The sequence below is a fragment of the Moschus berezovskii genome, chromosome 4 (genome assembly GCF_049115385.1).
Source record: "Moschus berezovskii isolate FMDL1 chromosome 4, NW_MosBer_1.0, whole genome shotgun sequence".
In the NCBI taxonomy this organism is placed as follows: domain Eukaryota; kingdom Metazoa; phylum Chordata; class Mammalia; order Artiodactyla; family Moschidae; genus Moschus; species Moschus berezovskii.
In genome coordinates this window covers 16167584-16191622 of record NC_142463.1, presented here as the reverse complement: position 1 = coordinate 16191622, position 24039 = coordinate 16167584, and the positions used below count along the sequence as shown (strand labels likewise).

At 48.3% G+C, this 24039-nt stretch overlaps 1 protein-coding gene across 6 annotated transcripts in view; it reads left to right on the top strand.

The window, feature by feature from the left end:
• The window catches only part of HIVEP3 (HIVEP zinc finger 3), a 569356-nt gene that overhangs the window by 440768 nt on the left and 104549 nt on the right, over window positions 1–24039 (top strand). For 5 of the 6 annotated variants that reach the window (XM_088835191.1, XM_088835192.1, XM_055402428.2 and 2 more), the window contains one exon: window positions 22439–22636. The exons of the other annotated variant lie outside the window; for it this stretch is intronic. The gene's annotated coding sequence lies outside the window, so the exon portion shown is untranslated. The remainder of the gene's footprint in view (window positions 1–22438; window positions 22637–24039) is intronic. 6 annotated transcript variants of the gene reach the window in all.

Below are 24039 nucleotides of genomic sequence, written 5' to 3'. Positions count from 1 at the left end.
CACTTGGTGTCACCCTGAAATATAGGAAAGACGTAAGATGCTCAAATGAACAGGAAACCATCACATGAGTCTGTTAGAAAGTATCTGATGTTCAAAAGAGTAGGGCAGTCACTCCAAGATAGACTCTTTATTTTAAGCAGGCTCTGATCTTGTGAAGTAAAGTCTGGTGTTTCCTGTAGTGTGTGTTCTAGAACACAAGTGCCGTGGATGGAAAGAAATAAAAGTGCTGTAGCCAAATCAATAGACCCTTATATACGGCAGGACTTCTGAGTCTTTAATATGTGACAGAGCATTGAAAATCTCCCAAAAAGTGTGTGTGTGTGTGTTTGTAGAGGTAGATATTGTGTGCAGTTTTCCAATCTTGATTAATCAAAGAACTCATTATATATATGAGTATGTGTGTGCATGTTCAGTCACACCTGACTGTGACCCCATGGACAGTAGTCCGCCAGGCTCCTCTATCTATGGAATTTTCCAGGCAAGAATACTGGAGTGGTTGCCATTTCCTGCTCCAGGGGATCTTCCCGAACCAGGGATTGAACCCATGTCTCTTGTATCTCCTGCATTGGCAGGTGGATTCTTTACCACTGCACCACCTGGGAAGCCCATATATATGAATATATATATGGTTTTTTATATATACTTATATCTGTACATATAAGGAACAGATTTTATATGTTTGTGTGTATATAAGGAAGATGTACACATATATAAGATTGATGAACTAGAGTTCTATACAAAAATATTTTGGGAACGATAAAGTTATCTGAGGTCAAAGCTGAACAGCAGTAACAACAACAACAAAAATGCTGATTTGTGCCTCTAAAACTTGTTTCTGCATGTTAGTTTTAGCAAGTCAGTTTCCCACATTTTTTCCTATTTTGTTAACTTAATTTTCTCAGAAGAAAAATGGCAAATGGCATGCAAATGATCCTTCTCTCTCCACTGTGTGTTGTGTCCAAGGAAGTCAAAAGTATTGCGTGTGTTCCCTGAGATGAGGGTAGCCAAGCCACGTGACAGCTTGGTGGTAGGTCTCTAACCCAGAAACCCACATGCAACATTGGTGTTTTGGGAGTTAAAAAAGAACCTCATTAAAAGTGCCACTAAAACCCAAAATTCTGCCTCTGTCAAGCGTGGATTTCACACAAGGGATCCCCAGCACTTCCACATACACAGGTATGTCTGTCACCCTGAAATATGAGCATCTTTACTGTTCCTGGTGCCAGGTCACTGGACGTGCTGGGCTGGGTGAGATCGCCCTTTGATTAGTGATGAGTCCTAGCTAAGCTAATCTTCACCTTATTCCCTGGTACCAGACTTTCTCACCCCATGTTGCCCCCAGGGGGAGTCCTGGAAACTGCCTGCCTGCCCTTTGGAGCCCTTCACAGAAGGGGGTCCTGCCTCAACCTCCACGTCCCATGACACTTACCCCGATGCATAAATCCTGCCCCCACCCAAATCCTGCTCCTCACTTCAGCCTTGTTCTCAACATTTCCCTGTCCCGCCTAAGGTACATGGTCCAATTCCATGTTGTTATTGCCTCTAGAAACTGAACTTCAGTTTCTTACCTGGAATAGTAAATCAATATGCACTTAGATTCCACAGATAAAGTGAAGAACAAATAACAGAAAGAGGGAAAATTTAAAGAGGGAATTTTCTTTCTCTCTAGGTTAGGGAGCGGCTTTTCAAATATCTCATTTGAGGATGAAATGGTTGGTTCAGCTAGTTCCTCAGACTGGCCTGTCCCTCATTGGGTGTGCATGACCTCAGACGTCATTTGAAGTCTCCGAGCCTCTCTTTCCCCCACCGTAAACGTGGACTGACGCTACCACTTCCCTTTTGGAGTTTTGATTCAATGCTATGAAGCTCGCAGAAAGCCTAGAGCAGTGTTGGGTGCATAGAAAGTGTTAGTTGTTATTCTTATGATGAGAATTCCATCAGTCAACTAAAAATACAGCCAAATTTAAAAAAATGTGCAAAGATGTTAGCAGGTAGTTCAGTTCAGTTCAGTTGCTCAGTCATGTCTGACTCTCCGCGACCCCATGAATCACAGCACGCCAGGCCTCCCTGTCTATCACCAACTCCCGGAGTTCACTCAAACTCATGTCCACAGAGTCGGTGATGCCATCCAGCCATCTCATTCTCAGTCGTCCCCTTCTCTCACTCACTGGAAAAGCAGGTAGTTCAGAGAAGTGAAAATAGCTCATAAACATATGATTTATGCTCTATCTACTAAAAAACAAAGGATTATAAAGTAAAATGGTTAGAGATGGCAAAAATGTGAAAAAATAGAGACAAGCTAGTGCTGGCAACGGTCAAGGGCACTTTGAGCTTAATTTGGTGCCAATAAAAATGATAAAGGCACATATTCAGGTTTGATCCCTGGGTTGGGAAGTTCCCCTGGAGAAGCAAAATGGCAACCCATTCCAGTCTTCATGCCTGGAAAATCCCATGGACAGAGGAGTCTGGTGGGCTATGGTCCATGGTGGTCACAAAGAGTCAGACACGACTGAGCACACAGGCACAAATGTATATATGTGTATATATGTATACACACACACACACACATCTAAAGGGTGTTCCCTTGTACGTTGTTTGCAACAGAGAGAACTTGGAAATGACCTCAGTGTCCAGCATTGACAATGCTTAAGAAAATTATGGTGAATTTGCACCACGGAATACTTTTCGCCCATTTAAAAAGAAAGAAATGAATCTGTAGGTCCTGACATGGGAGTACGTTTACAACATATTCTTAACTGGAAAAAAGGTTTTCTGTGTGAGATGTGCTACCTGATCCCATTTTTATGCAGAAATTGTTAAGCAGTTGTGTATGCGTGTGCGTGTATAGATGAGAGTCTGTGTTCGTGGAAGCAACATGGGAAAATACCAGGGAACTCTCAGTGGTACTTTTATCTGGGGAGGAGAAATTGGGAGGGTAAAAGGTGACTGGTCCACGTTTTACTTTATGTACTTCTGTATTTTTTTAAAAAATTATTTTTGAACAAAGAGAGAAAAAAAGAAAGCCCAGGAAAATAAAGAGCAAAGGCTAATCTTTATGGCACAGGATTATTGAAAAGATGAAATGAGGTCATGCTTGGCAAACATCTGACATGGTGTCTGATGCTTACTAAGTGCTTCTACCCTCTTGGCCCTCCCTGCATAAACTCTGTGCCACCCCCACCCCTCCAAGTCCATCCTCGTGTCTTCTGCAAACCATGAGCTCAGTTAACACACAATGGGGAGCACAGGTTGCACAGCACACAGGGCGCTGTGTGCACCACCCCTGGTGCCTACCCTCCTGGGACCCCTGGTCTGGGGAACCCAGCCCATCTCGTTTCCTAGCCATTCCCTGGGTCCTTTCTTCTTGCTCTTTTGTGAAAGGCTGCTTTCCTTCACTGGTTGCTGCCGGCCATACCTCCTGTCTCCTAGGAGGAGCCTCTTACCACCTCACAGCATGGGGCTGGCTTTGTCACCGAGCACATTCCAAGGGTGAATCCAATCATCTGAGTCAGGTCTGCTCACAGGTTTGTTTCTTTTCTGTTTCCTCTCACGGCCAGGCTTTCCCACCCTGAGGCTGGTGTGTGGGCTTTCCTGGGTCCCTTCCCCCACTAGCTTCCACCTGGCTCTGATGAATTCCATCATGTCTGCTTAAAATCATTTTACTTCCAATTTGCTAATTTAATTCTAGTCTTACAGAATTTTGGCAACCCTGCCAAATTGGGTGCCAGATGCAGATTTAATGAGCGTATTTTCAGTTCTTTCTTTCCTGTCTGCATGAAGATGCTGAAGAGACCGGGCTGTGGAATGAGTCCCTTGGGGGCCCCGGGGATCACCCCTCCCTACCTTTGACCCTGAGCACCCCCCCCACCCCCGCCTACTCCTACTCCACCCCAGCCTGACTCTCCAGCCAGGTCTCTCCCATCTGACAGGAAACACTCACGTCTGCTCCTTGGGGAAGGGAGTTATTGCGTCATCTTCTCAGTCCTAGAATCCTCAACCTAGTTCCCATCATTTGGGCTTCACAGGAAGTGTATTTGGAGAAAATTACTTATTTCCTCCAGCCCGTGTCTTCCAGCAGCCATGTGCAGCTCAACAGATGTTCACAGATCCCTGTCTTCTACAAACACACATTGAGCACTTTCTAGACCGATTTCTCCAAGCGTGGTCTGTAGACAACCTGCAGTGGAATTAGCATAGGGGTGGAGGGGGCGGGGAATCGCATATTCCTGGGTCCTGCCCCACAGCTGTAGCATCACCAGCCTGCATTCCACCACCAAGGGAATGCTTGTGCCTCCAGCATTACCACGGGTTGTCTCATTTCAAACTCCTACCGACCCCTTACCGAGACACTGTAGTCTCCAAGAGTTAAGACTCAGAAAAGTCCATCTTCTCTGTGTGGGTGGCTCAGTATCCCCAGTGGCGAGTATTAAGTATTAAAGCGGGATGGGACTTGGCTTGAGGCTTTTGGTTCAAAGTGAAGGGCTCTTGCCATCTTTGGTAGCGGTGTCTCAGGGCCGAGAGCTGCCGTTCTCCATCATGACGGGTTTACCGCAGGCCTGTGCCTGCCCTCATGCTTCCACACATGCCCTGCTTCCCAGAAGAGGGAATGCAGACCACGATCTCACCACCCAGCCAGCAAGTCTGCCACGTTGTCAAAGCAGGGGCCACGACCCACACCACATCTGGTTGTCAGTTCTGTTCCAGGAGGGCAGGGGGCTGAGGGGAAGAAAATGGATGATTTCCCCCCAGGACCAGGAGAAACATGGACCTCTTCAGCTTCAGCTCAGAGGCCTGCCCTGCGTCAGGGTAGGTCGCCTATATTCCTGAGTCTTGGGCTGGTCATCAATATGGGACGGTTGGCTACAGTCAGTGATTTCCAGTGGCACCTCCCTCACCCTCACTTCTTCATGGCCCTAATAAAATCTTATTTAATATGTACAGAGAGACGAAACTGGAGGTGCCAGGAGTGGCTCAGAGCTTTCTAGGAGGCAGTCTGGGACATCTCATGTAGCATTAGCAAGCATCATCTGGGTGCGTCCTCTGCTCACCCCACCCCGTGACGTGACAGGTGGCTACAGACTAGGTTTGAGGTCTGGCACCTTGGGCTCAGACTGGGCCCTACCGCTTTCTGGCTTTGTGACCCTGGCAAATTGTTTCCCTTCTTTGAGTCTCAGTTTCCTCTCTGTAAAGTGGGGGTGATAGCAATTGAGTTGAGGTGAGGATAAAATGAACTAGTGCACACAGATTGCTTAGCACCATGCCTTGCAGGTAGAAGGTATGGTGACTTTTGTTTTCCTTTGACAGGATAGGACCTAACACAGGAGAAATTAACCAGCATGGCCGAGACGTCCCAGGGCCCTAAAAACACCATGTCGTATGAGTGAGTGGTGTGGATGCTGAGGCCTGCATATTTGCGGGTCTATATATTTCAGCAAAATGTTGAGCTCATGAAGAGGGTGAGCTCTTCTAACACCCTGGGGGATGAGGGGCAGGGTTTCAATCAAGATTCCCAAGTGGGAGTCACAGGGCAGGAACGCAGAGCAGCTTGGTGGGGCTCGCCCCGGAGCAGAGGCTGGGCTGGTGTGAGTAGCCACTTGCCTCTGTGGACCTGGCTATCTTGGGGCAGGGCCCAGCCCCATCCTGGAGGCCTGAGGACAGGGCCAGATCAGAACACCATGGGCTTCAGGCCCAAGGGGGTGCCCAGTGGCTCATGGCAAGAGGTCAGAGAAGGAAAGATTGGGACACTGCAGGGCGGGGCCTGCTGGAAGCTCCTGTGCCCACGGTGCCACGGGGTGGGGACTGTGGGTATGAGAGAGTGCGTGGCTCTGAGGAGGGGATGTTTTCCATCTCAGTGGGGCTATTTCTGGCTCTGCTTCTGCAGTCACTGTGGAAACTGCACGTGCCCGCTTCAGTGTAGAAACATGACGAGTTTTTCAAGGGTGATGTATACTAACCAGCCGGCCAGGAAGCTGCCACCACCGCTGCTGGCAGGGTGTGAGTGTGTGTCTGCCCGCCTCTCCCCTCCCCCATCTCCTTCTCTCCCGGCCTGGGCCGCCTTTCTCCTGGAGCTGTATTTAGGGGAGATGTGTTCCTTGCAGCATGATGGGTAGACAGAATAAGGACCTTTAGAGGATGTCCGCGTCCTCATCTCTGTGCATGTGTGTGCTCAGTCGTGTCCAACCCTTTGCAATCCCATGGACTGTAGCCCACCAGGCTCCTCTGTCCATGGGATTCTTCAGGCAAGAATACTGGACGGGGTACTGGAGTGGGTTGCCATTTCCTCTTCCGGGGATCGAAACCACAGCTCCTGCCACTCCTGCATCGTCAGGTGGGTTCTTTACCACGGAGCCACCCTGGGAAGCCTGTCTTCATCCTGGAACCTGTGGATGCATCACTGTACCTGGCAAAGAGGAATTAAGATTTCACATGGAAATATAACTGCTAATTAGCTGCATTTTGGGTAGGGAGATTATCCTGGCTTCCCTAGTGGCTCAGACGGTAAAGAATCCGCCTGCAATGTGGGAGAACCCAGGTTTGACCCTTGAGTCAGAAAGATCCCCTGGAGAAGGGAATGGCTGCCCACTCCACTATTCTTGCCTGGAAAATTTCATGGGCAGAGGAACCTGGTGGGCACAATCCATGGGGTTGCAAAGAGTCAGACACAACTGAGCAACTAAACACACTTTAGAATTATGTCACTCATTTGAGGACCTTGCATTGTCTGTTTTAACCACCAGCAGGCTGCTACCCCTCCCACACTCTACCCTTCCCTCTCCCTGACACCCCCTACACCCCCCAGCAACCACAGGCCTAGGGCATCGCCAGAACCTAGGTGAAGAATAAGTGACTTCTAGCCGAGTTGCAATGTTATGTGGCAGCTTGGATGGGAGGGGAGTTTGGGGGAGAATGGATCCATGTGTATGTGTGGCTGAGTCCTTTTGCTGTTTACCTGAAACTATCAGAAACTATCACAACGGTGTTCATCAGCTATACTCCAAAATAAAAAGTTTTGAAAAAAAAAGAATGAGTGACTTCTGCCTGTTGAAATCAGTTGTGCCCCCTACTAGTAGAAGCTGTGTTCTGTGCTGTGTGCTGAAAGGGCCCAGACTTGAACACAGGACATCTGGGGTTCCGTCCTAGTTGTGGTGCCTGTGACCTTTGGCCCTGGCCAGATCATTTCCCTCCTTCCTCACAGACGGGTTGCCGGTAAACAGAGCTGGTGTGAAAGCCTTTGACAACACTGCTGTCTCGGTGAGTGTGGCTATCAGTGTTGCTTTTCTGTCCCAGGCAGAGTCCAGCAGAAATAGCTCCCCTCCCCACTGTGGCATCTGTCTCCACCCTGCCTGGAGCCCTTCTCCCCTAGATTTAGACACTTTCTGCACTGCTGGACCTGGGGGAGCCCACACAAAACATAGAGAACCACGGTCGGGACGTAGGTGAGGCGAGTGAGGTGCCCAGGGTACAGAATTTCCAGAGATCCTCACCTTCAGCATCAGGCAAATGTGGCGGGGACATCTAACCCCACCCTCCCTTAATAAACAAGGAAACTGAGGCCTCGCTCAAGGGCACATGGGGGCTGGTGGTAGAGCTGGGACCAGAATGCAATTCTCTCACTTTCAGCTCCAGGGCAGGTCCACTCTTCTTCCAATTAAATGCACCAGCGAGTGGCTAAATGACTTTATTACTCCAACACCTATCTATGGAGAACTTATTTCGTGTTAATAGGATGCTAGGGTCTGGGCTTCAGCCTGGGAACAAGAAAAACAGAGTCTGGTCCTTCCCTGAGAATGTGTATTCTGTGAAGCAAGAATAATGAGTTAGGTCTTCAGTTACAGTGGTGGTGAATGCTATGCGGGGACTGATTGGAAGTTGTGAGCTGTGGATGGTTGTCCAGGTTGTGTACTGCACAACTGCACCTAGAGGCCCTTCCATGGGGCTTCCAATAGGGAGTTTACTGTGTAATTTGGAAGACCAGACCAGTAAAGCACCAGTACAAGATCATGGATGACAAATGGGAGCAACAGGCTGGAAGAAGGGACCAGAACTGCAGCACTTGTTCCTTCTTCCCCAGGGCTCGGGGCCCCCACCTTTTCTCCTGCCCTGTTTGATAATCAGATCACATGCAGTCAAGCTCTCACTGGGAGTCTCAGGGGAGGAGCCCTGCATCCAGAGGGCCTGGAAGACCAGGAGGATTGAGGCGTTGCCTGATCTTGGGGGACAGAGATTCTGTTGTCCTGGACAGGGTTCAAAGGCATGGAGGCCTGTGATAGCAGGTGGGATTGGAATCTTCAGAAATAAAGGCTTCTCTCCTTGGAAGAGCTGTCTGTCCAGCTCTCAGCATCATCTATTTTCTAGAATAGTGGGCCTGGAAGGGGCCCGGCTTCTAGAAATTCGGCGTCTTCCTCACACCAGCGTCCTGCGTGGCCTTGTACTCCACACATCTTTGAATGTGTCCACATGTGTGAAGAAAGCACGTGGAAAAGCATGGGCAGCTGGGTGTTGCTTTTCTAAACTATCCTGGCTGTCCGTTAGGCAAGGCCAGCTCCCTGGCAGCCGTGCTGCGACATCCTAGGGGCCAGTGCCATTCCTCCCCCACACTAGTTGGGGAACTTTAACCATCCCCTCATGTCTCTGAGCCTCACTTTATCTGTTAGATGAGAGTGAGAAAGACCCATCTCACCAAACTGTAAAATTCAAAAGGAAGAACCGATGTGTGCAAGGGTGTTTTAAATCCCTGGTTTATATGCACATAGAAATTGCCACCCAGTGAGGGCTTTCCTTCAAGAATCAGAAGACCGTATAACATATTTCCAGAGTGAGAGATCCATCCTGACTTACAGGAGATGCTGAGAAAGACACATGGTTTTCTCTGCTTGTTTTCCTTTAACTGGGAAGAGTTATTCTGACTAGTAAATAAATCAACTCCTTGTCAGGGAGTTGAAACGGAAGGGGACCTCAGAGATGGGCCTGTTCTAATCTTTGACAGAGGGGAAACTGGGGGCTTGCGGGGAACATGACTTCTCCTTGGTCACGTGGCCAGTTAAAGGCAGAGCTGAGGTCCTGCCCACCTCCTGTGTGCCCCACACCCTCCCCTATATTCTGGGAGTTTAGCTGTTTAAAGAATGGATAGGTAGACTCAGCCTGGCAGGGAAACAAGAGGGTGGCCCCCGTGAGGAGTAAGAGGACTCGAAGGTGGGCACAGTCTAGACAGGAGTGCTCAGGCTGGGCAGGAGGGAGGCAACAGTATGGACAGTCTTGGTTCTGAGTAGCCAGAGGCAGAACACCCTTGAGATTCTCCTCCTCCTGGAAGTGCCCCAAAGCCTCAGCCCAACTCCAGGTTCCCAGGATGTGCAGTCGCCACAAAGGCAAGCCTTAGGCTGTCCAGGGTCTGGGGCTGCAGCATAGACAGAGATGTTGGGGACCCTGGGAAAGCCCTTTGGTCTCGGTGGACCCTGGGCCTGCTGGTTTGGCAGAGTCACCTGTTGCTTGTCCTGGAAAGTGAGTTCCTGAATGTGATGATGTCAGGGGCAACACCCTGGAAGGCAGGCCAGTAGGGGTTGTTTACTGGCTGTTACTCATCACTCATTCACTCCGCACACCAAGCTCTGTGCTAACAAGCACGGAGGTACACAGATGGTACACGTTGTTCTTGCCCTAAAGGCACTCGCTGTCTGCAGGGAAGATGGGCTCACGGGAAGATAATATCACAGCGTAATGGGGTCAGTGTTGCACCGCAGCTCTGGGTGGAGGGTCAGTGGCAAGAGAGAAAGAGATTCCAGCCCGGTGCCTGGCTGTTGGAAGGGCTAAGGGAAAAGGAGGACTTGCCAGGGCTGAGCTTTCAAAGGATGGGTGGGAGTGTGCCTGGCGGAGAGGGGAGGGAGGACCTTCCTGAACAGAATTTGGAACCTGGGTAGAAGGGGGCACGTCCAGGTATTAAGTAGCTGAAGGGCAAGGAGTGAACAAGAGCATCATGTGATGAGTGAGGCTGGAAGGTCATGTGACCATATGGAGAAGAGGGTCTGACACTTTCTTGAGGAATCTGGATTCCTAAGGGTGGTCAGCAAGCATCAGAAGTGGTTATGGCACACCGTGATACCCACTTACTCTGCAATGTTGGAACACTACTCTGCACGGCATGGAGAGAGGAGCCAGGGGCAGTGGGTGCACAGGAGCCCAGGGGCTTGAGAGACTCTTTCGGAGTGAATTCACTGGGAACCTGGGGAAAAGGAAGAAGTCAGCCATGGCTCCTAGACTTCTCAGGATGCCTCGTGGAGTCCCTGTGCCGAGGTTCAGGGTCCCGTCTAGGGCAATGGGCTGCTTACCTGGGACTCAGCAGTGGAACTAGGGCTGAGCTGGAGCTGTGAGCCCATGGAGGTCCTGACTGATGGCTTGTCCGCTGGTTCCCTCAAGAAGAACACGTGGATGCTGCGTAGTTGTTGATTCATCTTCACCAGCACACCTACACCCAGGGGCGGTCAAGTGAGAGAACTCAGAGTATATCTTCTCATTCATTCTCATGAATGAGGCTCAAAGCTCTGTGTGTGATACAAAGGTGAATCACACGCATTCTAGTCCTGTCCCCAAAGGTCGTGTGGTTTGTGTGTGATGCTGACAAACATTTGTATCAGTATTATATTCCACAAACACAGGGGAGAAAAGGGAAAGGCCACAGGAACGGGACCATGTGCTGTAAATGAGGAGTCATTTCTAGCCAGAGAGGGAAGGGCATGGAGGGCTTCATGGAGGAGGTGGCATATGAGCTAGGCTCACTTGGGTGATTGTGGTTGTATTTGGCCACAGTGAAATGGAGAAAAGCATTTCAGACAGACAGAGCTGTACAGAAACAGACAAACTGTGAGCATAATAGTTTGGCTGGAGCAGGGGTTGTCTAGGACTGCATTGATGTCAGGGGCAACCAGGCTATTAGTGGAGGAGATCCCAAGTATAGATTTATAGGAAGAACCACTAAGAACTTTGGTACAGGAAAGGGCATGGTAAGAGCTGAGTGTTGGGACAATTTATCTGACCTTATGGAGAGGGTGACAGTTCAGAAGCTGCTATGTATTGGTCCAGAGAAGATCTTTACAGGATGATGGAAAAAGAGGACTCTATCCATATTTATTGCCTTTCATTGAGGCTTTAGGCTGGGCATTGTTTTAAGCACTTTGTGTGGATAAATTGAGTCTCCCCTTAGTCCAGCCATGCAGGTGCCACAGTTTTTCCTGTTTTACACACTAGTTCACTGAGACTCAGAGATGTTAGGTAAGTAACCTATCTCTAGGAAGATCACACAGCGAGGAAGTGGAGGAGACAGAGATTCGAACTTGGGGCCTGTCCTCTTAAATTCCACCTTAGAAATAGCTTTCCAAGGGGACTGAGCCAATGAAAGGTGGCCCAGCCAGGGCTGAGACAGGTCCTCCCACCTGTCAGACCCCCAGCCCGGGACCGGTGGGGGTCTCCGGCTCTGAGGGCTGACCCTGGCACTCCCCATTCCCCTGTGGGGGGCAGGGCGGAGCCTGGGCTTGGGCGTGATTTGGTTCACCGATTCGAAACAGCCTACGTATATAGGTGGTGACAATGTAAATAACTGATGCAATGGAAACTTTCTATGGAAAAAGGTACCAGCTCAAACAGCCACAAAGTCCAAAAAAAGGAAGAACAGCAGAGCAGACCCAGAGGGCTCTGTAGCAGACAGCTTCCTTTGGCACAGCCTTTTCTGTTGGCCTGAGCTCCTGAGCCGGTGGGGGATGGGGATCAGCAGCACTGGGCAGATGGAGAGCTAGGCCAGAAGCTCGGTCCGATGCCTGGAGGGTCTGAGGTCATCAGGCTTCCCCTCTTAGCTCGGGGGGCAGCCATGTGGATGCAGAAAGCAATAATTCCTCCAAACACACACCCTGGTTCTCATTCTGCCCCGAGGGCCTTGATTGTGATGCCTCCCCACTGTGGGCCAGTGGTTGGGGTGTCACAGTCCCCAGGTCTCCCAGGGCCTCAACCTGCTGTTTTTTCCCCCTCCTGTGCCATCCCTGTCAATAAGTTGCCATAGAGTTGGAATCTGAAATCTTCTTAACTTAGCACACAAAATCATTGTCGATATAAGTAAAGCTAAAAGATCGGTAATAACCAAAAGAGGAAGCAGAGAAGGTCATTTTTTGGAAAGTTGACTCAGTATTACTGAGTTCTTACACCCACCCAGGCTGTGCACTGTTGCTCCCATTTTAGAGATGAGAAGACTAAACTTGAAATGTTAAGTGACCTGCCTGGAGCCACGCAGCGACAGAGACCAGTGGTGCCTGGTTTTAATCTGACACCAAAGCCTAGGGCTCCCCTTCAGCTGTGCAGGACTGTCCACACGCCTGTGCTTCCTCAACTGTCAGGTGGCAGCGTCTGTGACAGTGAGGTGATAGCACTAACACTGGTCCACGGTAGGCATGCAACAAACGCGAGTTTCCTTCCCTGCCCCTTTTTTCTGTCTCTGCAAACTAGAGGCATGTGATGAGCCTTCCAGGTGGGGAGAGGGTGGGAAACAGCCCAAGTTTGGGGGTCCTTGGGAGAAAGGATGGTAATCACTGATTTTCTGGCCCAGCTTCCCTACTAGATGGAGACTGCCCCGTGGCAGGACAGTCCTTGTTCACCTTTGCACCCTAGGGTCTAGCCCAGTGACAGGGAGTGTCTTGTCCAAGGTGGCCGGATGCAGCTGGCTCTCGAGTGTGGACCAGTCCAGTGGGCTGTCTACTGTACCCAGCTGCAGGAGACTTCCGCTGAAAGAGGGCCGCCACTAGGTGTGGCCTGGTATGGCAGGAAGCGAGTCCTTTTCCCCTGTACCCCTGGCGGCTCTCAGCACCTCAACCTCACGTGCAGTCCCTGGGGTTTCCTCCGCACCTCCTCTTCCCGCCACTCTTTGTTCTCCTAGGCTCCTGGGCTAGGCTCCTGCATTCAGCGTCTCTCTCCCCATTCCCTGAAGTGTCTGAAAACCATGGGTGTTTCTCCTGCCTGATCCCCATAGAGTTCGTGGGACCAGATAGCCTCACCTGTCACTAAACAGACTCCATTACCCTGCCCTTGAAGTTCCTCTTCTTCTATCCTCAATACAGGTGGAAATATATCACCATCCTTTATTTTTGCTTTTACTGGAAAACATTTCCCAGGTCTTCTCAAAGTATGCCCTATCTATCTCAAAGGCTCTGAGCTCCCCTGCCTTTCTTTCTGCTCATTTTCCTTGTTTGGGGTCACCTCATTACTCCATGAGAGAGAGAGAAGCTTCTTGTCTGGAGAATGGGGTCAGGAACCAGGAAGGATCCAGGGGCGGCCCAGTGCATGTGGCCATGTATGTTTTCAGACAGGAATGCACGCGTTTGAAGCAAAGGTGTGCATCTCGGCAAAGGGAGCTGAGCCTAAAGCCTGTCAGCCTAAAGACTGAAGCCTGGCCGCAGGGGAGGAGGCAGGAAACCTTGCAGAGCCAACCTCAAAACAGGACCCAGAACGAGGAGAGGTGGACAGCCAGGGAGGATGGCTGGGAAGGTCTGCCACTGTGACTGAGGAAAAGCACAGGCATTACCCGAGTGCCTCTCGTAAGCGAGGCCCACGCTAGATCTCTCACACTTTGGCTCATCCAGTGCTCACAACCAGCATTGGGAGGGGTGATGTCCTTCACTTTTTTACTCATGAGGAAAGAGGCTCAGAGAGGTGAAGTAGTTTAGCCGAGGTTGCACAGCTATTAATGAGTGAAACCAGGGTCTGTCTGAAACCAAGCTCCCCTGATATCAGGGCTGACTCTCTGAGCTTTTCCTGTGCTACTTCTCTGATGTTAGGTAAATGAGGCAGTAATTCTCTCCATTTCCCCTCCCAATTGCTAAGTAGCCTCTCATGATCTCCCAAGATTATTCCATGGGTTTCTGCATGTGTGTCCCAGTGTCCTGGATTTTGGGTTTTCTTATTGGTTTACAGACCACCATAACAGAAATAAAAATAAGAATGATCCATCCTGCAGTTCCCTGCCCCAAGCAGACTCAGCTTATCCCTGTGCCAGCCCTGTCTGCAGATTCACAGTGGAGGACAGGCTGTGTGTCAGGAGGGTAGCCGTGGCCTCAGAGCTGGCCTTGTCCACTTCCTCTGGGATCAGGGTGTGAGGCCCCTTGCTGGAATCCCAGGCCCCCAGGCTTCCTTGCCAGCCCTTAGAAAGTGGCTTTGTTGTGCTCTAGTGAGGCTGGCCCCTGTGGGCATCCGGGGTTTTTCTTTAACTCTTCATCAGCTGAACTTCCCCTGCAGGGATGCACCTCCAGTGCCCAGGCCGGATGTGGGGCGCCTTCCACCTGCCAGCAGAGGCCATGCTCTGTTGCTTTGGTTCCACAAGGAGGGTGGGGAGGGGAGAGGATGGGCCTCCCTCCTTGTGGTTTTGGGTGGGGCCGGCAGAAGAGCTGGCCCTGGTCGTTCCTGCCTTGGGTAGATGCCACCTTGCAGATGGGCCCCTCTTGCCCTAGGAAGACCTGCCCTGTTCGGCTGCTTTCTAAAAAGAAGACAGTTTTATATCATCTTAAAATTGCAATTTTTAAATTCTAAAAGCGATATGTGATTTAAAAAAAAAAAAAGGAAAAGAGTATAGGAATGTGAAAGGAAGAAAATGCATGCTCTGAGCCCCATTCATATAGTCTCACCCCTAGGATGTGCTGACAACTTCATCCTGCAGGTCCTCTGTAGCATTAACAGCTACACAGATATGTGTGTGTCTGTAATGCTGCTTTCCCCCTTTTTGCACACCATCCCATTGGTGCAGTCATAAAGAATCTGCCTGACGATGCAGGAGACACGGAGATGCAGGTTCAGCCCCTGGGTAGGGAAGATCCCCTGGAGTGGGAAACGGCAACCAGCTCCAGTATTCCCATCTGGAAAATTCAATGGACAAAGGAGCCTGGCGAACTACAGTCCGTGGGGTCGCAAAGAGTCGGACACAGCTGAGCACGCACACACACATGCATTGAGGGAAAGTGTGTGTAGCAGCTAAGTGTGTAGGCTCTGGAGTGAGACAGGAACCAAGGTTACCACCTGTCAGGTCTCTTTTCCTCACTAAGTCTCATGTGGAAAGTGGGACCAGCAATAGTGCCTTCCATCCAGCAGGCTGTGAAAAGTAAGGGAGGTCACCCAATACTCAACACATAAAGTCACGATGAATTTCTATATCAGTCAGAGTATGTATTTGTTTTTAATTAAGAAAAAATATTGTCCCATTATTATACCATTGGGTGGATTTATCATCATTTACTTATTAGACCAGTTCCTTGCTGATGGATATTAAGGTCGTTTCCATGTTCACTGATAAAAATGGTGCTGCCGCCATCATGTGTGCATCTTTGTAAGATGATCTATGTATATTTGTGTGTGTGCCCTTGTGAAGCTGCTGGATCAGCATAAACTGTGATCGCTGATTTTCTCCAACACTGGATGGTAGCAGTCATTTTCCTCTTTGCCAGTCAAATGGGCAAAAGGTGATATTGACTTTTAATATATATCTTTTGATTATTAATGAGGCCAAGCATCTTTGCATATATTTATTACACATTTTAATTTCTTGAATAATGATCTGTTTATTTCCTCTCTCCACTTCATTAGCTGTTCATCTTATTGTTTTATGGGTGCTTTTTACATATTGTAGATATTGGCCCTGTTTTATATATGTTGCAGTCATTTGTCTGTCATTTACTTGGTAACCGTCAGCAGGGTCCTCTGTTATATGCAGTGCTTAATTTTTTTGTGTGTAGTCAATTTTGTTAATCTCTTCCTTTAAGAGCACTGAGATCTGCTTCAGACTTTGAATGTTATTCTCCAACACTAAATTATACAAATATTCTAATAGTTTTGGTGTTTTCACGGATTTGCTTATATATTTTATCTTTAAATCTGTTGTAAGTGTGGTGCATGTACTCTATTTAAAATAGAATTCTCCATCCATACTCACACTGTATCCCGCTTTATTGTCATACCTTTTATTTTACCTACGTGTTTGTTTCTTGCTCATCTCCCCAGCCAGACCCTCAACTCCTCCAAAGGCAGAGACCTTTACTGTTTTGTTCATTGCTGCATATTCAATGCCAGAGAATAGTGCCTAACATATAGTAGTCACTAAGTAAATGTTTGTCAAATGAATATACAACCAGCCAGTTGTCACTGTTATCTTATTTAAATACTCCATTCTTTCTCACTAATTTGGAATTCCATCTTTGGTAGCCTTTCCTGTTTCTTCAGTTGTTATTGGCCTTTCCAGATTTTCTCCTTCTTCTTTAGTTGTACAATTTATAATTTTCTAAAGAGTCATCAGTTTTCAAATTCGTTGACATTAAATTATGTATTTAAACTTAAAATAATTGCTCTTAAATTCCCTTATATTTAAAGCCATATTAATATACATGTTAATAATGTCTTTCTCGGTGCTTATTTGTGATTTTACTGTTCCCTGCTAGTCAGATTAGCCTGTGGTTTGTCTGTGTTGCTTGTCTCAGAGAACCAATTTCTCCCATTGTGGTTGCTGTACTTTTCTCACTCATCCGTTTTTGCTTTCACCTTTATTCATTCCTTCCTTCTAGATTATTTTGCCTTATTTTATTGTTTTTCAGCTTCTTGGGTTAGCTGCTTGCTTCATGTAGTTTCCATCTTTCTTCTCTTATTATGAAAGTATTTAAGGTTTAAATGCAGCTTTGGTTACATTCCACAGGTTTTTTAAGTAGGATTCTCAATCTTGTGTGTTTATAAATATTCTGCACTTTCAGTTTTGCTGTCCTCTTTGACTCAGATTTAGTTAGCAATGCATTTTAAAGTTGTCCTGTGTAATTTACTTTTTTATTTGCTACTTGTTAGTTTCTAATTCTATGGTATTGAGAACTGACTTTGTGATATCTATGTCAGAATTTGAGATTTTCTTGTAGTCTAGTACAAGAACATTTAAGAAAAAGGTGTTTTGTTTCTCGAGTATATATGAAGTTAAGCTTACTGTCTGCAAATCCTCTGTATTTTTCTTATATAAGGTTACTTGTACCATCAAATCTTGAGTCATGAGCTTGTTTTGTTTTTGTTTTGCCTTCTCTTTGTAGTGCTAAGAATGTGTTATTTCATATATTTTATGGTTCTGTTGTCCAGGGTGAAGGTAAAGGTTCACGGTTTTTGTTTCTTCTTGGAGAAAGACTCATTAGCAATATAAAATGCCCCATTTTATTCTAACATATTTGTATTTTGTTGGATATTAATACTGACCGACCTGCATTCTTTTTGTTACTATTTTGCCTATTGATGTCTTTTTGCTGTTTCTTTGATTTCAGCCTTTATTAATTTGTATAAATAGCATATGGCCAGATTTTTTCCCCTACATAATCTCTTGTCTTAAAGTAATCTAATTTGTTTACATTCTTGTATTTATGATGTTTCGTTTTACTTTATATCTTTTGTTCATTATACTTTTCCTTTCTTGTTACCCAACTCTTGCTGGATTAATTGAATTTATCCCCCCTCCCCCACAGTGGTTTAAAAAGATCTGTATCTTATCTTCCTTTCAGAAATGGTTACCCTTAAATAAAAAACTAAAACCTGTGTTTCTATGTCAATGTCAAGAATTAAATGTTATCTAATTTCCATCAAGATGAGACCATTATTACCCACATTTGTTTAGATTCGACTGTACATTTTTCTACTCTTACTGTTCATCATTGTTTCCTGCATGTCCTGCCTTGACCTTTCTTGAATTACTTATTCTGATACAGGTTTTATTTTGTTGGAGTAATTCCTTGAGTAATTTTTTTTTAAAGAAAAGATAAGTGGGTGGCGTACTATATTTAGTGTTTCTCTGTTTGGCTTTGAGACTCGGCTGAGTAACAGTTCTCAGGGTTTTCACTGTTTTCCCTCAGATCTCTGTAGTCTTGGCTCTGTTGCCCTCTAGCAGTTAATGATGTAGATGTCAAGCCCAAAGTCAATTTGATTCTCAAAATTTGTATAGATGCTGTTGGAGAGGAAGCTGAGTTCATCGCTCACTGGGTAAGGGGGAACGTCACTTCTATAGCGTCTTGGCATGTCTGGAGGAAAGAGGCAAGATCTGGATTTGTTGACGGTTGGAAGTCTCTGAAACAGGTATGTCAACGTAGGGCTTGACTAGGATCGTGTAAGGAACACAACACAGCAGTCCCAGACCGGTGGAAACAGTGAGGAGGAATGTTGAGATGAGGCAAGAGAATCAGAGAAGAGCTGATGGAGCCTTCAGCACGTTTCTGTATGAGAAGTCAATCCATCTGCCAGGGCTGGAGTCTCGTGGAAGTAAATCATGCTCATGAAGGCACTAAGGTGTCTGGGCTGGTGGTTTCTGTCCCCTGCCCTGTGCCCCAACTTTGGCGTTTCTGGCAACTGGAAGCATTCACTCATTATCTTTGGCTCTCAGGAATCCCGTCCTTCCCGCCCTGCCCTGGCTCTGCTGCCTCTGTGCCAGGTTCCTGGGTGTTCGGCTGGTGGGTCTTCTCTTGTCCATGCTGGGTGAGACTGACTGAGCTCTGATTAGATTCTCCGTCCTTCCTACTCATCTGCTTTTCCTCAGACTTGCTGGCCAGCTGATGCTGCTATGGATCTGTTCTTTCTTGAACATGTCTCTTGTCATGTCAGTGGTGTTTGGGGGAGAGGAGGCAGATGGCGGAGCCCGGTTTGCCATATAGAACCTCAGGTGTGAGTAACGTTCCCGGTGACCCCGATGCAGGTGTGTCTACCTGGCCCTCCCACCGGCCACCGGAGGCCACAGTGGCATCGAGGCGATGCTGACTGAGGGAGAGGAGAGCTGTGGCTCCGGCCTCCCACCTCATCCCATCTCCTCCTCCAGCCACACCCTTGGGCCTGACCGCATTACCTCACTGACGAGGACGGTTCAGTGACCTCACTCCCCGACAAGATCAAGGCCAGACTATCACATATACCAAGTTCTTTCCCTCCCAGCTCTCCCCTCATGAGTTATCACTGCCCCTCACCTCTGACCAGAGGGACAGAGGGCAATTTCTTGAACGTTCGGTCAGTTTGGGGGCGCACCCTTTGTTTGAAACGCCCTCTCTCACACACGTTCGACACCGTCAGGACTGACTGCTCCTTCCTTTACACCTTTACCGCGTAGCAGCTTAGAACCAGGGATGCTATAATGCATTCCTTTGACTTCTTGCCTCTCCCACATCCTCACCCCCAACTAGGATCCCCTTGAAGGGAGGGACCAAATCTTTGCTGTCTTTAATCTCCAGGATCTGCTACCCAGCCTGGCCCCAAGTAGGCACTGAATACACATCAGTTAAATGAATGAACAGCCAGGTTAGGTTCTAAAGAGAATTGTTCTATGTTGACTGTGTGTGACACACCATACCAGCTCTAGGGGTAGGGGGATGAGTCAGATGGCCCACCCCAGGTGTATGCTGTGTGTGTGTGTGTGTGTGTGTGTGCATGCGCGCGTGCACTCGTGTGTGCTCAGTTGCTCAGTCCTGTCCAACTCTGTGTTCTCCATGGACTATAGTCTGCCAAGCTCCTCTGTCCATGGGATTTTTCAGGCAAGAATACTGGAGTGGGTTGGCATGCTCCCCTCCAGGGGGTCTTCCCCACCCAGGGATTGAACCTACATCTCCTGTGACTCCTGCATTGGCAGACAGGTTCTTTACCACTGTGCTGCCTGGGAAGCCCTACCAAGGCTTTTTAAGACTCCTGGAATCTGTGGGCATAGAGGTGCTGTTACATATTCTGAGAGACCAGCAAATGTGCTGTGGGTATTCTGGGGAGGCAGGACTTGAGTCCACTCTGGGGTGAGCTGGCTGAGCTTTCTGAGAAAGGTGGGTAGGATTTGGCCAGGTAGTGAAAAAGTTGGCTTGAAGCTCAACATGCAGAAAACTAAGATCATGGCATCTGGTCCCATCACTTCATGGGAAATAGATGGGGAAACAGTGGAAACAGTGTCAGACTTTGTTTTTTGGGGCTCCAAAATCACTGCGGATGCTGATTGCAGCCATGAAATTAAAAGACGCTTACTCCTTGGAAGGAAAGTCATGACCAACCTAGATAGCATATTAAAAAGCAGAGGCATTACTTTGCCAACCAAGGTCCGTCTAGTCAAGGCTATGGTTTTTCCCGTGGTCATGTATGGATGTGAGAGTTGGACTGTGAAGAAAGCTGACCGCTGAAGAATGGATGCTTTTGAACTGTGGTGTTGGAGAAGGCTCTTGAGAGTCCCTCAGACTGCAAGGAGATCCAACCAGTCCATTCTAAAGGATATCAGTCCTGGGTGTTCATTGGAAGGACTGATGCTGAAGCTGAAACTCCAATACTTTGGCCACCTCATGCAAAGAGTTGACTCACTGGAAAAGACCCTGATGCTGGGAGGGATTGGGAGCAGGAGGAGAAGGGGATGACAGAGAATGAGATGGCTGGATGGCATCACCGACTCAATGGACGTGAGTTTGAGTGAACTCCAGAAGTTGGTAATGGACAGGGAGGCCTGGCGCGCTGTGATTCATGGGGTCACAGAGTTGGACACAACTGAGCGACTGAACTGAACTGAACTGAACTGAGACATGGTTATAGGGGAGGGGAGTAGATGTCAACAAGGTTCAGAGGTGGGAAAGCGTGGACTATGTTTATGGGATAACATGTTCTGAGCCCTTGGTATTTCTATACTGGGAGGGATAGAACTAGCTCTTTTTATTAATAATTTGAGATCTGTTGGAGGGCGTGAGGTCGGATCTGGGGATGGTAGAAAAATGTGAAGTCGTGAAAAGTTTGGCTGACTTGGACAACAGAATCAGGAGAGACTAGGCAGGAGCCACGGAGCAAGTCCCATTACACCGCTGTGTGGTGGTGTGATGCTGCTCTGGAGTGTGGGATGGGGCTGGCTGGATTTGAGAGCAATGGGTAAGGCAGGGAGGGGGCAGCAGAGGGGCTTTGGTTAGCTGTGTCTTCATAGGAATCAGCAGTAGGATGTAGCTGACAAAACATGAACTATCCCAAAGCTGTGTCAATAAAAACATGGTGCCCGAAAGAAGGAAGGTGACAGTGCCCCAGACCTGCATGCAGGTTACCCCAGACCTAGATTACTAGAATAGTGAAATAGTATCCATAGTATGACATGGACCGAGCCACGTGCCAGGCATTGGTTGAGACCTTTCAGGTGTATGGAATCATTAAACCCCGGGAGGTTCTTGTCATTCTTAGCCCCTCTTATCAGGCACAGAAAGGCTCAGCAACTTTGCAAAGCAGAGGTAATGAGGAGAAGGCTTTCAGTAGAACCCAGGTAGGTATCCAGGTTACCCATTCTCAGTTGCCTGTCCATATTGCCTCCAGCAGACACACCAGAGTACAGAGTGGTGACTCTAGATTCAGCTAGAATGCCTAGGCCTTCTAGCTCATGAAACACGTTCCTCTGCGTGTTCTTGTTTCATTCTTAAATCAGCCTGGTAAATTGGCTATTAAAAACTGATGCAGTAAACATTGCCTCCCTTGGCCCTCAGTGCTCTGCTTTGTTTGGTGATTTGGGGGATACAATGAGCTCTTATGTCTATTATTGTGTTTAATTCTCACCCAGGCCCCACTATGAGTCGCTTTTGCAGGTTGTCTTGGTTTTCTCTTGCTGTGTAACAAATTACCTCCAACCCAGTGGCCAAAAACAAGCCTCCTTTGTAAGCTCGAAGTCCTGTAGTTCTGAAGTCTGGCACAGAGTGGCTGGGTTCTCTGCTCAGGGCTGCAATCAGGGTATTCGTAGCCTGAGTTATCATCTGGAGGCTCAGAGGGAAATTTCACTTTTCCAGACTTATTCACTTGTTTGAATCCATGTCCTTGGGAGTTGTCGGGGTTCAGCAGGGGGTTACTCTCAGCTTCAAGAGGCTGCCCTCAGGTCCTTACCAGACGGCCTCCTCCATCTGCAAGTTAGCAAGTGCATGGCGAATCCTTCCCTTGATTCTAAGCCCTATGACTTAGATTCTAAGCCCTATGACTTCCTCTTTTGTGACCAACCAGAGACAACTCTGCTTTTAAAGATTTTCTCAATTAGGTCAAGCCCATGGAATAATCGCCCTATTTTAAGGTCAAGTGTGCCTGTAACGTAACCTAATGCTAAGAGTAAGATCCATCATATTCACAGTCCTGAGGATCGTGCAGGATGTTTTCACCAGGGAGACAGGAAACCTAAGCACCATCTTAGAATTCTATCTCCTTGCTGATGAAGAAATAGAGGCTCAGAGAAGTTCAGTGTCTGATACAAGGTAGAACGTGATAGGCACCGGGGCCGCCACACCACACCATCTCCCCAGGCCACTTGGGAATCTGTCCCTGCCCCAAGACAAGCAGCCTGGGAGGAGCTGGGGGCCTGGGCCATCTGGGACCAGGCGGACATTGTTCTATGTGTAAAGAAGTTGACCAGGCAAACTCTTTGATCATGTTTCTTGACCATCCCCTGCAGGATTCGAAGCACGAACCTGGCAGCCTCCAACTAGTTCATGGAGGAGCCTCGAGAGATACTGGCCAGGCGAGCTCCCCCTTGCAGAGGGAAGAACAGAGTGTGAGAGAAGGCAGCTGCCACAGGAGTGGACATGAACGCTGGTTTTCAAAGAGAACAGCGTTTTAGTTTTGGTCATCGCAAGTGGTGCCTTCAACACAGGTAGGAAACGGGTGGTCCTCAAACATGCTTGCTGGGAGCTCCACATGGTCTTTCTTGCCTGAGCTTGCTAGAGTCCTTCCTCTTTATAATGCATGATGGTGATGATGATAAAATGGATGATGATGGTGATAAGGTTTGATGGTGATGCCTTCCCTGAGCCTCTGTGGAAGCTGGATCTCCTCGGGACTTCCTTGGTCGGGAGTACAGTAGAAACCTTGAAAATCAACACTGTTTTACTGCCGCAGACTGTCTCTCCCCTCAGATGCAGGTCTGTCTCTCCAGTCCCTCAGTTTCCAGTCTGTCCTCGGCAACAACTCCTCTTAAGGGACCACAGTCTCCCTACATACCAGCCTCACTGTATCTCCTGCTGGCCAGAGCTCCACCCACTTCTCTGTGCCCCCCGCCCCCCGATGGCTCTTGCCTAAGAAACCCCCTCCCTAATCAGAGGATCGCAACAGAGCAGCATCTTTCAGGCTTCTCCTGGATGTGAAGAAATGAAAGGGGTTCTCGGTTTGGCCTGCATATTAGAATCACCTGGAGTTTTTAAAAATTCCAATGGCAGGGCCCCACCTTCAGAGAGACTGACTAAATGGGCCTGGGAAAGGCCCCAGTATGGCTAGGTGCTCTCTCTCTCTCTCTCTGTATATGTGTATGTGTGTGTGTGTGTGTGTGTGTGTGTGTGTGTGTGTGTGTGTGTATCCATTTAATTCATTTTTAACTCTTCAGGTATGAGTTGTGATTTCAGGTTATAAGTTCAGGCTGTGGTTCAGTTTAGGTGTGTAGTGTTAGAAGCTTTTTGGGTCAGGAATATAAATCTTTGGTTGTTTTGTCTGGCCGTGGAGTATATGAGAATCATCCAGGGAGAAGGAGAGGGAGGGAGGGAGTGCCTGGTTTTTTTTTAAAAAAAAAAAGGAAGACATCAGATTTCTTGGCCCACCCAGACATGCTCTCTGCATCAGGCTCTTGGGGGCCGGGGACACAGGGATCTGTATTTTTATGTTGGTCTAGCCAAGGTCTGGGTGCTTGGGGCCTCTCTCTGGGGCCCCTGGAGATGCCTGTCCTGTGTTTGGGTCTGTGGGCTCAGCTGTGAGTCCCAGCAGGTGCTTCCCAGCCTGGTGTGCCATGAGCAGTGCTCTTTCTTTTCCTCTAGGCAGAAGTTTTCTCACCTACAGAGAGGAGGATAGGGCCTCTGGCAACCCTCAGAAACAGCCTCTCTGTAGCTGCCTGAGCTGTGGGGGGCCTGGGCCTGGACCTCTGCACACAGCTCAGCAGTGCCATGTGGACCTCCTAGACCCAGGCTATGATCAGGGTTCTCCAGCAGAGGTGGCGGAATCATCCCCCGGACTCTAAGAAAGGGAGCCCTGGCACGTGAGCCTCAGTTTGAGGGGATGTGTAAATGTGGA